This window comes from Somniosus microcephalus, chromosome 32, assembly GCF_052327205.1.
Source record: "Somniosus microcephalus isolate GS21.2 chromosome 32, FLI_Smic_1.0, whole genome shotgun sequence".
NCBI lineage: Eukaryota > Metazoa > Chordata > Chondrichthyes > Squaliformes > Somniosidae > Somniosus > Somniosus microcephalus.
In genome coordinates this window covers 14,910,373-14,926,301 of record NC_141018.1, presented here as the reverse complement: position 1 = coordinate 14,926,301, position 15,929 = coordinate 14,910,373, and the positions used below count along the sequence as shown (strand labels likewise).

The 15,929-nt window shown below is 49.9% G+C and overlaps 1 long non-coding RNA gene across 1 annotated transcript in view; it reads right to left on the bottom strand.

Moving 5' to 3' along the window:
* Nucleotides 1-6,513: 6,513 nt before the first annotated feature.
* LOC147097289 (uncharacterized) overlaps nt 6,514-15,929 on the bottom strand; it is an 88,599-nt gene continuing 79,183 nt past the window's right edge. The window contains exons 4-5 of the long non-coding RNA XR_015074350.1: nt 7,594-7,627; nt 6,514-6,737 (exon numbers count right to left, since the gene is read on the bottom strand). This is a non-coding gene — a long non-coding RNA (uncharacterized LOC147097289). The remainder of the gene's footprint in view (nt 6,738-7,593; nt 7,628-15,929) is intronic.

Here is a 15,929-nt window from a genome sequence, read left to right as displayed (position 1 = left end):
GGCAAGTGGAGAGTATTCCATCACAGTCCTTACTTGTGCCTTGTAGATGGTGGAAAGGCTTTGGGGAGTCAGGAGGTGAGACACTTGCCACAGAAAAGCTAGCCTCTGACCTGCTCTTGTTGCCACAGTATTTATGTGGCTGGTCCAGATAAGTTTCTGGTCAATGGTGACCCCCAGGATCTTGATGGTGGGGGATTTGCCAATGGCAATGCCGTTGAATGTCAAGGGGCGGTGGTTAGTCTCTCGCTTGTACAAGATAGTCATTGTCTGGCACTTGTGTGGCACGAATGTTACCTGCCACTTATCAGCCCAAGCCTGAACGTCGTCCAGGTCTTGTTGCATGCGGGCACGGACTGTTTCATTATCTGAGGAGTTATGAATGGCACTGAACACTGTGCAGTCATCAGCAAACATCCCCATTTCTGACCTTATGTTGGAGGTAAGGTCATTGATGAAGCAGCTGAAGATGGTTGGGCCTGGGACACTGCCCTGCGGAACTCCTGCAGCGATGTCCTGGGGCTGTGATGATTGACCTCCAACCACCACAACCATCTTCCTTTGTGCTAGGTATGACTCCAGCCAGTGGAGAGTTTTCCCCCTGATTCCCATTGACTTTAATTTCACTAGGGCTCCTTTGTGCCACACTCAGTCTAGTGTTGCCTTGATGTCAACGTCAATCACTCACACCTCACCTCTGGAATTCAGCTCCTTTGTCTATGTTTGGACCAAGGCTGTAATGAGGTCAGGAGCCGAGTGTTCTTGGTGGAACCCAAACTGGGCATCACTGAGCAGGTTATTGGTGAGTAAGTGCCGCTTGATAACATTGTCGATGACACCTTCCATCAGTTTGCTGATGATTGAGAGTAGACTGATGGGGCGGTAATTGGCCGGATTGGATTTGTCCTGCTTTTTGTGGACAGGACATACCTGGGCAATTTTCCACATTGTCGGATAGATGCCAATGTTGTAGCTGTACTGGAACAGCTTGGCTAGAGGCGTGGCTAGTTCTGGAGCACAAGTCTTCAGCACGATAGCCAGGATGTTGTTGGGGCCCATAGCCTTTGCTGTATCCAGTGCGCTCAGCCGTTCCTAGAAATCACGTGGAGTGAATCAAATTGGCTGAAGACTGGCTTCTGTGATGGTGGGGACCCACTCGGCGCTTCTGGCTGAAGATGGTTGCAAACACTTCAGCCTTGTCTTTTGCACTCCCGTGCTGCGCTCCACCATCATTGAGGATGGGGATATTCATGGAGCCTCCTCCTCCCATTAGTTGTTTAATGGTCCACCACCATTTACAACTGGATGTGACAGGACTGCAGAGCTTTGATCTGATCCATTGATTGTGGGATTGCTTAGCCCTGTCTATAGCATGCTGCTTCCGATTTTTAGCATGCATGTAGTCCTGTGTTGCAGCTTCTCCAGGTTGGCACCTCATTTTTAGGTATGCCTGGTGCTGCTCCTGGCATGCTCTTCTACACTCCTTATTGAACTAGAATTGGTCCCCTGGCTTGATGGTAATGGTAGAGTGAGGGATATGCCGGTCCATGAGATTACAGATTGTGGTGGAATACAATTCTGCTGCTGCTGATGGCCCACAGCGCCTCATGGATACCCAGTTTTGAGCTGCTAGATCTGTTCTGAATCTAACCAATTAGCATGGTTGTAGTGCCACACAACATGATGGAGGGTGTCCTCAGTGTGAAGACGGGACTTTGTCTCCACAATGACTGTGCAGTGGTCACTGCTACCAATGCTGTCATGGACAGATGCATCTACGACAGGTGGATTGGTGAGGATGAGGTCTATTGTAGGTTTTTCCCTCGTGTTGGTTCTCTCACCACCTGGCGCAGGCCCAGACTGGCAGTTATGTCCTCCAGGACTCGGCCAGCTCGGTCAGTGATGCTACCGAGCCACTCTTGGTAATGGACATTGAAGTCCCCCACCCAGAGTACATTCTGTGCCCTTGCTACTCTCAGTGCTTCTTCCAAGTGGTGTTCAACATGGAGGAGTACTGATTCATCAGCTGAGGGAGGGCGGTAGATGGTAATCAGCAGAAGGTTTCCTTGCCCATGCTTGACCTGAAACCATGAGACTTCATGTGGTCCAGAGTCAATGTTGAGGACTCCCATGGCCACTCCTTCCCGACTGTATACCACTGTGCCGCCACCCCTGGTGGGTCTGTACTGCCGATGGGACAGGACATACCCAGGGATGGTGATGGAGGAGTTTGAAACATTGGCTGAAAGGTATGATTGTGCGAATATGACTATGTCCGGCTGTTGCTTGACTAGTCTGTGGGATAGCTCTCCCAATTTTGGCCCAAATCCCCAGATGTTGGTGAGGAGGACTTTGCAGGGTCAACTACGCTGGGTCTGCGATGTTGTCGTGTCCGTAGCCAGTGCAGAGGTTAATGCCGGGTGGTCCGGGTGCAACCTTTATTCTGGTGGCCACATGTATTCAAAATCTAATCTGAAGAAAAACTCTTTGTACTGGAAGACCACAAGTTTCACCACAAAATACAAACATCAGCAAGTTTCACCACAAAATACAAACATCAGCAAATATTTACTTGTGGTCTGATTTTATTTGTGTATTCTGTGCCAGCATCAATAGCCTGGAATTTTCCTATGTCCCATGGCATTGCACACTGGGGGGGAGGTGAAAGAGGGTTACAGGGCAGAGATAACTGAATCAGGGCCTGCAGACTGGTGTGCAGTTTGGGTTCCGCCAAGGCCACTCACCTCCTGACCTCATTACAGCCTTGGTCCAAACATGGACAAAGGAGCTGAATTCCAGAGGTGAGATGAGAGTGACTGCCCTTGACACCAAGGCAGCATTTGACCGAGTGTGGCATCAAGGAGCCCTAGTAAAACTGAAGTCAATGGGAATCGGGGGGAAAACACTCCACTGGCTGGAGTCATACCTAGCACAAAGGAAGATGGTTGTGGTGGTTGGAGGTCAATCATCACAGCCCCAGGACATCGCTGCAGGAGTTCCTCAGGGCAGTGTCCTAGGCCCAACCACCTTCAGCTGCTTAATCAATAACCTTCCCTCCAACATAAGGTCATAAATGGGGATGTTCTCTGATGACTGCACAGTGTTCAGTGCCATTCACAACTCCTCAGATAATGAAGCAGTCCATTCCCGCATGCAACAAGACCTGGACGATGTTCAGGCTTGGGCTGATAAGTGGAAGGTAACATTTGCGCCACACAAGTGCCAGGCAATTACTATCTCCAACAAGGGAGAGTCTAACCACCGCCCCTTGACATTCAATGGCATTACCATCACCGAATCCCCCACCATCAACATCCTGGGGGTCACCATTGACCAGAAACTTAACTGGACCAGCCATATAAATACTGCGGCAACAAGAGCAGGTCAGAGGCTAGGTATTCTGTGGCAATTGTCTCGCCTCCTGACTCTCCAAAGCCTTTCCACCATCTACAAGGCACAAGTCAGGAGTGTGCTGGAATACTCTCCACTTGCCTGGATGAGTGCAGCTCCAGAAGCTCGACACCATCCAGGACAAAGCAGCCCGCTTGATTGACACCCCATCCACCACCTTAAACATTCACTCCCTCCACAATCGGTGCACCGTGGTTGCAGTGTGTACCATCTACAAGATGCACTGCAGCAACTCGCCAAGGCTTCTTCGGCAGCAACTCCCAAACCCGCGAACTCTTCCACCTAGAAAGGACAAGGGCAGCAGGCGCATGGGAACACCACCACCTCCAAGTTCCCCTCCAAGTCGCACACCATCCTGAGTTGGAAGTATATTGCCGTTGCTTCATCGTCGCTGGGTCAAAATCCTGGAACTCCCTCCTTAACAGCACTGTGGGAGCATCTTCACCACACGGGCTGCAACGGTTCAAGAAGGTGGCTCACCACCACCTTCTCAAGGGCAATTAGGGATGGACAATAAATACTGGCCTTGCCAGCGACGCCCACATCCCACGAACAAATTTTTGAAAAAGACATAATTTAGGCCCTATTTTTAAGTCATTTTTATATAATATTTTGCCAAAACTTACAGAAAATTGGGAAGCTGAGAAGTAAAGTTAGTTGCCGGTTAGGAGGGTCTCTATCGTACAGGCTGAGGAACTGGCAGATACAAAACTGCGGTGCTGTAGCACCGCCACTGGCAGATCAGTGTAATTACAGCGTGACAAGTTTACATAGGCAGTTTCCATTGTGGACATGAGAAATTATAATGGAAAACAATTGACACAGGAATCTGTGAAGTTTTAAGATTTTTAATGGATTATATTTTATTATTTGTTGTATCAACAAGCTGCAACTGGAGACAACTCTAACAAGGATAGATGTGTCTGAATTTGAATCTTGGTGTTCAGAAGACTTGGATTAATTTCCTTGGGGTATCAAATGGCAGGTTTAGCATGACGTAATGCCAATCTTGGTTTAACAAGTGACAGTTAACTTTTCTTTTTGGCTTCTGCACACAAGAAATGGGAGACAGTTCCACGGTGCCAGAAAATGTTGTGTGTGAAGCTAGTTTTCTATGTGGCCATTTTAGTTCAATAACGAATCCTGGCTGACCTCCCGTGGTGTTGCTTGTGTACTGTCTGGGGTTTGGAGCTTGGTGAGTGATGTTTAGTGTGATCACATTCCAGACCAGTGAATGTAACTCGTGACTCGTGTATTTGAGAGAGTATACAGCACGGGAGCAGTGCAGGGCTGGGGAGAGAAGTGCAGGGCTGGGGAGAGGAGTGTAGAATTGGATCTCGGGGTGGGGTGGGGGCGGAGGTGGGGTGGTGGGCTTTCTTGTTCAATAAGGTGGAGAAGAAGCAAACAGCTGCTCTGGTAGAACCTTTATCTCCTGGATCTGATTTCCAATTTCAGGTGAAAGTAAAATTGTTTAGCCAATCACAAAATTCGGTCAAAAGCAAAATGCTGCAGATGCTGAAAATCTATGGGGGGAAAATTGGGTATCGCCCATTTTGTGGCGCTAATATTCGCCGGGCGCAAAGTTTAGTGCCCAGCGCTAATTATCACCTGCGACTGCAAAGTTTGCCTCTATTGCCCCTGGAAGTGAGTTGAGCACTAAATCAGGTGCTACACACCTCTCTTAAGGCGCAAACGTCAGGGAGCGAGGCGCTACCTCAGAGCGCTGCCGAAACTCAGGCGATGTCCGTTACCATGGAAGCCAGACAGACTGGCGCCGTCCAGTTCTTAAAGGGGAGTGGCCATCTTGCTGGCCAGCCACACCCTGCTCATTGCAGCCTTGAATCTCGGCCTGGAGAGACCTCAACAGCAATTGTGTTGGAAGTACTAATGGATAGGCCCAGGGAAAGAGCTCGGCGCTTAGGAACCACAAAAGTGGTGCTGAGGGCCAAAACACCTTAGGACAACGTTAAAACCAAAAATTTTGCCGACAAGAAAAGGCAGGAAGCGCCCGCCTTTAAATAATGCTCCCCAGCCCCTTCCTGACTTGCAAACGTTCCCCATTACCTGTTGTTCCTAGCGGCAGGTGGTAAGGCAGGGGGCGCGACTCAATATCCAGTCCAACGCACTACTTGACTGCACGCTTGACTGACATCATGATCTGCAGGCACAGGAGATCGTGGTGGTAGTGTTTAGTGCCGCCGCAAAACGACTGGTCAATTTCGCGAGCAGCGCTAAAAGCGCCGCGCTCGGGCGCTAAGTACCTAGCGCCCCAGCGCCCCGTTAGTGCCCCCCCGGAGGCACTAATGGGAGGCGCTAACCAACCGAATTTTTCCCCCTATATCTTTAAAGCTCCAGATTTGTCATGATTTACAGCAAGATTGGCCATTACTAGAGCATGCAAAGACTTTCTGTTGGCAATCCCTACCTCAGCGTTAGACACAGTAAAAGTTTTAAGCTGCATTCTGGGAGTTGTACTGCAGACTGACCTCCATTCCCAAATTCCCAATATGTGCTTCTACATTGCAGGGCTCTGAACTGGGAACGCCAATTGTAAGACCGATCCCCTAGTTCCAAAAATGTTAATCTGATGTATTGGAGAGAGTGCAAAGCAAAGGAGGCAGAGCTATAGTTAGCTACCCTGAGACTTTCCTCTCTTGGAAAGAGAAGCTGGGACTGTAGTGTATGTGCTTTAAGTCAGAACTACTTTTTACAGCTCCTGTATACTGTAGTACCGGCAGTGACCACACCGGTATATAAGCTGTGCGCATGCCTCTGTACCCCAGTCTAGAGATTACCCTCCTCCAGTAAAGACCTGTTATTTGTTTATGTACAGCATCCGTGTAATTATTTATCCACTGAACCACGGATCTAACAGGGACGATTTGAAAGTATTTGAGATTATAAAGGAGTAGCTTCTAATCAGAACTGTAAACAAGTAAAATAATGAAAAATGTTCCATATCCTATAGGTTTCCCATCAATTAATATCATTCTAATTTATCAAATTTCAAGAGGGGGATCAAACAAAGGCTTGAAATGTGCAATATTCAGAGAACATTCAAGCTGATCAAATCCACCTAGATACTAAAAAGGAAAACTAATATCCTTATATTCCATTACAATCCCTTTATTATAATGGTCTTTGCATCAATTCTGCTGCTCTTAGGCAATAAAATGCCAATGATGAATGGAAGGAACGATTTCTCTGGGTTTAGGCAATACTATAACAAGCAGCAATGGAAGCTCCTGGGATCGATGTGAAGATTTGGCTCCAGCTCATCTCTTTTATATGTGGGAAAACATGTCAGTTTGGGTTGTGCCTTCTTTCCACTGTTGGCAAGGAAAGCATTAGTCAGTGCGTTGAACACTACAATTAACAATAACATTACATGCTTCTAAAATGCTCTCTGTGCCTTTGTGTGACTCTTCATAATACTGTGGTCAGTGGGGCTGGGAGACAAGACAGTCGACAAAATAATATTTGAGATGCAGTGATTAAATGCGAGTCTCTAAAAGGTTTCTTGTCAAGTGGCTACAGTCTGAGGTTTGGTGACCCAGCTGGCTATTAGCTTGGGATCTGTTCACCGTCCAGCTGCTGAGAGCTTGCTGAACCTGAGCCAGGAGGCCCCACCTGTCTGGGTTCCATTCCTCATAACTGAATTATCTAACGGGCTTTCAGTCAGGGGATGGATGTGTAGGGCTGTGAAGCAAATTCTTTGTCTAACTTTTTGGACAGACAAAGACAGCGTGATCTGTCGGTAAAGTATTTGTGAGCACGGAGCCATCCGACTGAAGCAGAGGCTGACAACATTTTCAAGGAAAGTTCTTTTAATGTCCAGCTGAACATGCTCCCTTAAGGCATCTAGAAGAATTTGGCACGGTGACAATGCTGCATTTGACAGGCTATGTGGAATAAGCTATGTAACTTGGCGTCAATGAGCCTCCAAAGACTATTCAAAAACAACTGGGGGTTCTTTAATCTGTGTGAAACACTGAAACATTTCAGTGAATGAAATAAGATGCCTTGCTTTAACCTACAAACATACTTGCACAATACTTTATTCCCTGATTTTGAAATAATTGAAGTAATTATGTGGATTTATTTTTTTCGCAGAGAGCGTGCACAGTATTTTTCTGATATAAACTTGTCTTGAACCCTAGAAACATTCCTCAGAAGTTGTCTTACCGCTTGGGTTTGTGCCATTTCAAGTGGGTACAATCTGCAATGAAACCACACGGAAGGCAATCGTGAGTAAACAGTTCATTAGGAAATGGCAATGCGCTGAGAAAGTCACGACATAGAACTATTAGAACAAGTTATGATACTACAAAAATGGAGCACAACACATTTTTCTGGTCCAACTCTTTAGACAGATTGATGAGACAGCTTCTCAGTAACGTTTAACCCATTACATTGACAACCACTTTTGATATGCAGTGAGATCAATGACACTTATGCATGCGGTGCCAGGTGGTTCCTGCACCTCTAAGTTAGAAAGTTGCGAGTTCAGGCTCAGTCCAGATTTTCTAGGCTGACACTTCAGTGCAGAACTGAGGGAGTGCCGTACGGTCGGAGGTGCCGTCTTTCAGACGAGACATTAAACCGAGGTCCTGTCTGCCTCTTCAGGTGGATGTGAAAGATCCCAATGCACTATTCGAAGAAGAGCAGGACAATGCCCTGGTCAACACTACCAAAAAGAAAAAGTAGGTCATTCCTCCTAGTGCTGTTTGTGGGATCTTGCTGTTCTTAACTGGCTGCCATATTTGCCAACTTATCAACAATGATCAAAAATAATTTATCGGTGGTAACACTTTGGAACGTTTTGAGGCTGTGATGGGATGCTGTATAAATGCAAGTTCTTTCTTTATACAATTATACAATCATACAACCCCCAAACATCTCCCTGAAATGGATGCCTCTTCAACCATAAGGATTTTCAGCATTCATTCACAAGTAGCATGAGTTATGATTTCTACTATTGCATTCTATAGGAATCCATCAGTGTAGCTTCTGATAATTATGGTGGCGTATGGGTTATGTTACTGCATAACTAGTAACCCAGTAATCCAGAGTTCAGAATCCCACCACAGCAGTTTCAGAATTTGAATTCCAGTAAAGAAATCTGGATTCAAAATCTAGTGCCAGTAAAAGTGACCATGAAGCTGTCGGATTGAGGTAAAAACCCGACTGGTTCACTAATGTCCTTTAGGGAAAGAAACCTGCCGTCCTCACCCGGTCTGGCTTATATGTGACACCAGTCCCACGTCAATATTATTGACTCAGCTGCCCGTTGAAGTGGCCTATCAAGCCTCTCAGTTGTATCACCATCTACTCAGGGAAGCTAGGCATGGGCAATAAAAGCTGGCCTTGCCAGCGATGCCCACATCTTGAGGATGAATAAAAAAGGATGCATTTTAACCCTGGATTTCTAATGAATAACCAAGTGAATTAGACTCTCTTTGTTAAGTCAAGTCGATAATTGAGTCCAATTTTAAAGGGAGTCTAAGCCCTACAATGCACAAGGGACGCAGTAATATTAGTTTGTTTGCTTTGTGTCATGCATCATTACTTAAATAAGAAAAAGACTTCCGGGCCTTGATTTATGTTGATGGTAACCCATTGAAAAGAATGGGTCACTGGCGGTGTTCTGGTCGCCAAACCAAGACACCAGTCTCATTTCTGTTTGAAATATTGAGGAGGAATGATGGGTAAGTTGTTGGCACTCGTAACATGTAATTTAAAAAGTAGAAAGACACTTTTCCCCAGTTTTCTTCCCTCTTCCCCTGGAGGTCGTGACGGAAGCAAAATCAGCCAGGGGTTCCTGATCTGTGTTCGGTGAACCCAGCCGAAAGGTTTGTGCATGTGGATATCGGGTGAGGGTAGGATCAGCCTCAGCTGGGGAACAGAGCTGGAGCACTTAGAAGTTGCCTTTCCTACTTCCTCCTTCACTCGAAGTGCTCCAGCTCTACACTTCCTCCTTCACGACGAGTGCACCAGCTCTGCTACACTTCTTCCCTCACTCCGAGTGCTCCAGCTCTACACTTCCTCCTTCACTCCGAGTGCTCCAGCTCTGCTCCACTTCCTCCCTCACTCCGAGTGCTCCAGCTCTGCTCCACTTCCTCCCTCACTCCGAGTGCTCCAGCTCTGCTCCACTTCCTCCCTCACTCCGAGTGCTCCAGCTCTGCTCCACTTCCTCCCTCACTCCGAGTGCTCCAGCTCTGCTCCACTTCCTCCCTCACTCCCCGAGTGCTCCAGCTCTGCTTCACTTCTTCCCTCACTCCGAGTGTTCCAGCTCTACACTTCCTCCTTCACTACGAGTGCTCCAGCTCTGCTCCACTTCTTCCCTCACTCCGAGTGCTCCAGCTCTACACTTCCTCCTTCACTCCGAGTGCTCCAGCTCTGCTCCACTTCCTCCCTCACTCCGAGTGCTCCAGCTCTGCTCCACTTCCTCCCTCACTCCGAGTGCTCCAGCTCTGCTCCACTTCCTCCCTCACTCCGAGTGCTCCAGCTCTGCTCCACTTCCTCCCTCACTCCGAGTGCTCCAGCTCTGCTCCACTTCCTCCCTCACTCCCCGAGTGCTCCAGCTCTGCTTCACTTCTTCCCTCACTCCGAGTGTGCCAGCTCTACACTTCCTCCTTCACTCCGAGTGCTCCAGCTCTGCTCCACTTCCTCCCTCACTCCGAGTGCTCCAGCTCTGCTCCACTTCCTCCCTCACTCCGAGTGCTCCAGCTCTGCTCCACTTCCTCCCTCACTCCGAGTGCTCCAGCTCTGCTCCACTTCCTCCCTCACTCCGAGTGCTCCAGCTCTGCTCCACTTCCTCCCTCACTCCGAGTGCTCCAGCTCTGCTCCACTTCCTCCCTCACTCCCCGAGTGCTCCAGCTCTGCTTCACTTCTTCCCTCACTCCGAGTGTTCCAGCTCTACACTTCCTCCTTCACTCCGAGTGCTCCAGCTCTGCTCCACTTCCTCCCTCACTCCGAGTGCTCCAGCTCTGCTCCACTTCCTCCCTCACTCCGAGTGCTCCAGCTCTGCTCCACTTCCTCCCTCACTCTCCGAGTGCTCCAGCTCTGCTCCATTTCCTCTCTCACTCCGAGTGCTCCAGCTCTGCTCCACTTCCTCCCTCACTCCGAGTGCTCCAGCTCTGCTCCACTTCCTCCTTCACCCTCCGAGTGCTCCAGCTCTGCTCCACTTCCTCCCTCACTCCCCGAGTGCTCCAGCTCTGCTCCACTTCCTCCCTCACTCCGAGTGCTCCAGCTCTGCTCCACTTCCTCCCTCACTCCCCGAGTGCTCCAGCTCTGCTTCACTTCCTCCCTCACTCCGAGTGCCCCAGCTCTGCTTCACTTCCTCCCTCACTCCGAGTGCTCCAGCTCTGCTCCACTTCCTCCTTCACTCTCCGAGTGATCCAGCTCTGCTCCACTTCCTCCTTCACTCTCCGAGTGCTCTAGCTCTGTTCCACTTCCTCCCTCACTCCCCGAATGCTCCAGCTCTGCTCCACTTCCTCCCTCACTCCGAGTGCTCCAGCTCTGCTCCACTTCCTCCCTCACTCCGAGTGCTCCAGCTCTGCTCCACTTTCTCCCTCACTCCCCGAGTGCTCCAGCTCTGCTCCACTTCCTCCCTCACTCCGAGTGCCCCAGCTCTGCTCCACTTCCTCCTTCACTCTCCGAGTGCTCCAGCTCTGCTCCACTTCCTCCTTCACTCTCCGAGTGCTCCAGCTCTGCTCCACTTCCTCCCTCACTCCGAGTGCTCCAGCTCTGCTCCACTTCCTCCTTCACTCTCCGAGTGCTCCAGCTCTGCTCCACTTCCTCCTTCACTCCCCGAGTGCTCCAGCTCTGCTCCACTTCCTCCCTCACTACGAGTGCTCCAGCTCTGCTCCACTTCCTCCCTCACTCCGAGTGCTCCAGCTCTGCTCCACTTCTTCCCTCACTCCGAGTGCTCCAGCTCTGCTCCACTTCCTCCCTCACTCCGAGTGCTCCAGCTCTGCTCCACTTCCTCCCTCACTCCGAGTGCTCCAGCTCTGCTCCACTTCCTCCCTCACTCTCCGAGTGCTCCAGCTCTGCTCCATTTCCTCTCTCACTCCGAGTGCTCCAGCTCTGCTCCACTTCCTCCCTCACTCCGAGTGCGCCAGCTCTGCTCCACTTCCTCCTTCACTCTCCGAGTGCTCCAGCTCTGCTCCACTTCCTCCCTCACTCTCCGAGTGCTCCAGCTCTGCTCCACTTCCTCCCTCACTCCGAGTGCTCCAGCTCTGCTCCACTTCCTCCCTCACTCTCCGAGTGCTCCAGCTCTGCTCCATTTCCTCTCTCACTCCGAGTGCTCCAGCTCTGCTCCACTTCCTCCCTCACTCCGAGTGCTCCAGCTCTGCTCCACTTCCTCCCTCACTCCGAGTGCGCCAGCTCTGCTCCACTTCCTCTCTCACTCCGAGTGCTCCAGCTCTGCTCCACTTCCTCCTTCACCCTCCAAGTGCTCCAGCTCTGCTCCACTTCCTCCTTCACTCTCCGAGTGCTCCAGCTCTGCTCCACTTCCTCCCTCACTCCGAGTGCTCCAGCTCTGCTCCACTTCCTCCCTCACTCCGAGTGCTCCAGCTCTGCTCCACTTCCTCCCTCACTCCCCGAGTGCTCCAGCTCTGCTCCACTTCCTCCCTCACTCCGAGTGCTACAGCTCTGCTCCACTTCCTCCCTCACTCTGAGTGCTCCAGCTCTGCTCTACTTCCTCCCTCACTCCAAGTGCTCCAGCTCTGCTCCACTTCTTCCCTCACTCTCCGAGTGCTCCAGCTCTGCTCCACTTGCTCCCTCACTCCCCGAGTGCTCCAGCTCTGCTCCACTTCCTGCCTCACTCCGAGCGCTCCAGCTCTGCTCCACTTCCTCCCTCACTCCTAGTGCTCCGGCTCTGCTCCACTTCCTCCCTCACTCCGAGTGTTCCAGCTCTGGTCCACTTCTTCCCTCACTCCCCGAGTGCTCCAGCTCTGCTCCACTTCCTCCCTCACTCCCTGAGTGCTCCAGCTCTGCTCCGCTTCCTCCTTCACTCTCCGAGTGCTCCAGCTCTGCTCCACTTCCTCCCTCACTCCCTAAGTGCTCCAGCTCTGCTCCACTTCCTCCCTCACTCCCCGAGTGCTCCAGCTCTGATCCACTTCCTCCCTCACTCCCTGAGTGCTCCAGCTCTGCTCCGCTTCCTCCTTCACTCTCCAAGTGCTCCAGCTCTGCTGCACTTCCTCCCTCACTCCCTAAGTGCTCCAGCTCTGCTCCACTTCCTCCCTCACTCCCCGAGTGCTCCAGCTCTGATCCACTTCCTCCCTCACTCCCTGAGTGCTCCAGCTCTGCTCCACTTCCTCCTTCACTCTCCGAGTGCTCCAGCTCTGCTCCACTTCCTCCCTCACTCTGAGTGCTCCAGCCCTGCTCCACTTCCTCCCTCACTCCGAGTGCTCCAGCTCTGCTCCACTTTCTCCCTCACTCTGAGTGCTCCAGCTCTGCTCAACTTGCTCCCTCACTCCGAGTGCTACAGCTCTGCTCCACTTCCTCCCTCAGTCCCCGAGTGCTACAGCTCTGCTCCAGTCATTCCCTTCCTTCCTCCCTTCCTTCCTCCCTTCCTTCCACTGAGGCCTATCCCAAGAACTTCAGTTCTACCCCACTCTCTACCATCCAATGTCCAAGTGCTCCAGCTGTAGTGATCTCCAGTGATCCCACAGTCCGTCAGTGCACATGGCAGCAGTTTCCTCTCATTCTTCACTGCTTCTCTCATTGCCCGCTCATTTTTGTTTTCCGCTGAAAGTGACGGATCACGCCGGAAGCACATGCCAAAATATGGGTGGGAATATGTTTAATTAGGCAGTAATTACAGAGCACAACTACTTAAATCAAAACATTAATTAAATTGAATTTGTGCATGAGGCTCCAGAGGTTCCATAGAATGCACCTATATGGCCCATGAGCACTAAACGGATGGACATGTCTGGTGTACTGAGCTCCATCAAAGTAATCCTGGTCCCTTGGCTTACTTAAGAACTCATTGAATGAATTTTGAGATGCTTATCACAAGTGTGGTGTATGTAACCTGTTCCACCTCAACAGAACTTAAGCCTGTTCCACCTTAAGAGATGTACTACTTTCTCTGGCTGCTGTATACGTAATACCGGTGGTGACCACCGGTATATAAGCACTGTGTAGTAATATTGTATTTAATATAGTCCTGACCTCCAACCAGTAAAGACCTGTTGAACTTTAATCTTGTAGTCTGTGTTAGTAATTACAACTAGAACACACAGACTTAACAGTGGCGACGAGTCCGATTCTTACCCTGTGGCAGTTTATATCCACGGCGGCTTCGTCCACAGAACGGACGTCGAAGAGAGGCTTCCACCCTCATCACCCTGCTGGAAGACACGTCGCGCGGCAGACATCGAGAAACCAGAGTGCAGAAGACACCCTGAACTCGAAGCCTCCATCAGCGGCTGTCAGCTATCTTCTTTTTACCTCGGTGGTGGGTAAGCCGGGCAGCGATGCGACCAGAAAGTCGGCCGCGTTGGCTGTACAGACGGGGAGGGAAGGCGGAGGAATAAGGGCGGTGAGATCGATCGCGACCGGAGATAAGGGCTGGGCCGCATTCGGGCCGAAAGGCGCAGCGCGGGGACATCGATCGCGGCTGGTGATAAGGGCCGGGCTGCATTCGGGCTAAAAAGGCGCAGCGTCTGGGGCAACTGAAGGCGCGAGAGCCGCGGTGAAGCGGAGACAGCGTCGGGGGACGGGTGAAGACCGCCAAGCGTGGGAAAACCGCCATTTTGTAGGCGGAGGACGAAGACAAGAGCGGGAAGCCGCCATCTTGGATAAAAATAAAAATAAATTAAATTGCAACGATGCCTAAACATGGGAACATTAATACCTTTGATAGCGACATCGAAGATTGGGCCATGTATGTGGAACGCATACAAAATTATTGTAAAGCAAATAAAATCCCAGATGAAGAGAAAGCACTAACATTATTAAACTTAATGGGTGCGAAGACATACGGGCAATTGAAACACCTTTTATCACCAGATGAACTGGCGGATAAGACGTTCGAGGAGATTGTTACTGTCCTGAAAAATCATCTAAACCCCACGCCGCTGATGCTAGCGGAACGATTTAAATTTTACAGCAGAAGGCAGCTGAAGGATGAAAGCAATGCTGAATATTTAATGGAATTGCGTAAGCTAGCAAAGTACTGTCAGTTTGGAACGAGACTGACAGAGGCGCTACGAGATAAATTTGTGTGTGGTTTATTAAAAGAAGATACACAAAAGCGACTGCTCAAGGAGAATGAGCTGACGTTTGAGAAAGCGGTCACTATGGCAGCAGCACACGAAGCCACAGCGAGAGGCACGGCAGTAATGCAGCTACGGTCACCGGAACTCAGTACAAATAAATTGGGTTTGAGTACTGTAAAATGTTATCGTTGTGGAAAGACAACGCACGATCAGAACCAGTGTTGGTTTAAAAACCAAGAATGCAGAACGTGTGGCAGGCTTGGCCACATAGCTAAAGTATGCCGGTCAGGAAAGAAGACCAGCAACAAAAAGTCACCGCAAGGAAAATACATAAAGGTACACAAGGTGACAAAGAACAGTTCGACTGAACAGAAGTCAGATTCAGACGCTAGCAGTAATGAACTGGGTAGCTTAAGAGTACACAACGTTGGTAAGGATGCAGATCTCTAGACAATTTGGGTCACCCTTCAGATAGCAGGAGTCCAAGTAAAGATGGAATTGGACACTGGATCGGCATTGACGGTCATGAATAAGAAAGATTACAAAAGGTTATTCCAACATATTCCCCTACGGGATACGGAGATTATATTGAAAACATACACGGGGCAAAGAGTGTACCCCATCGGAAAGATAGAGGTAAAAGTGGTCCACAAGGGCGAAGAAAGCCAAGTAATGGACTTATATGTGCTACCTGAAGGAGGTCCACCACTACTGGGACGGGAGTGGATTAGGAAAATGAATATGGACTGGCACTCCTTGAAGGCACTAACGGTAGCTTCCGGGGAAACAGATGTCAAACCTAAACGATTGTCCAAAATATTGGATGATGCTAAAGAGGTGTTCCAGCAGGGACTGGGAACACTGAGAGGAATTACGGCAAACATCAAGATTGATGAACATGCACACCCAAAATTTTTTAAAGCCAGACCGGTACCCTATGCAATACGACCTACTGTAGAAGCGGAACTGGAAGCGCTAGAACGTTCAGGTGTACTGTCTAAGGTAGATTGGAGTGAGTGGGCTATGCCCATTGTTCCCGTTATGAAACGTCCTTCGAGCAACAAGCCAGGAGAACCAGGGAAGGTTCGCATCTGTGGAGATTTCAAAATCACCGTTAATCCGGTGCTTCACACAGTGCAGTATCCGCTTCCGCGGATTGAGGATATTTTTGCTTCGTTGTCTGGCGGGAAACACTTCACCAAGATAGACCTGGCGCAGGCGTACTTGCAGATGGAGGTTGAAGAAGAGTCACGCCAATACCTCACGATCAACACGCATCGAGGTTTGTAC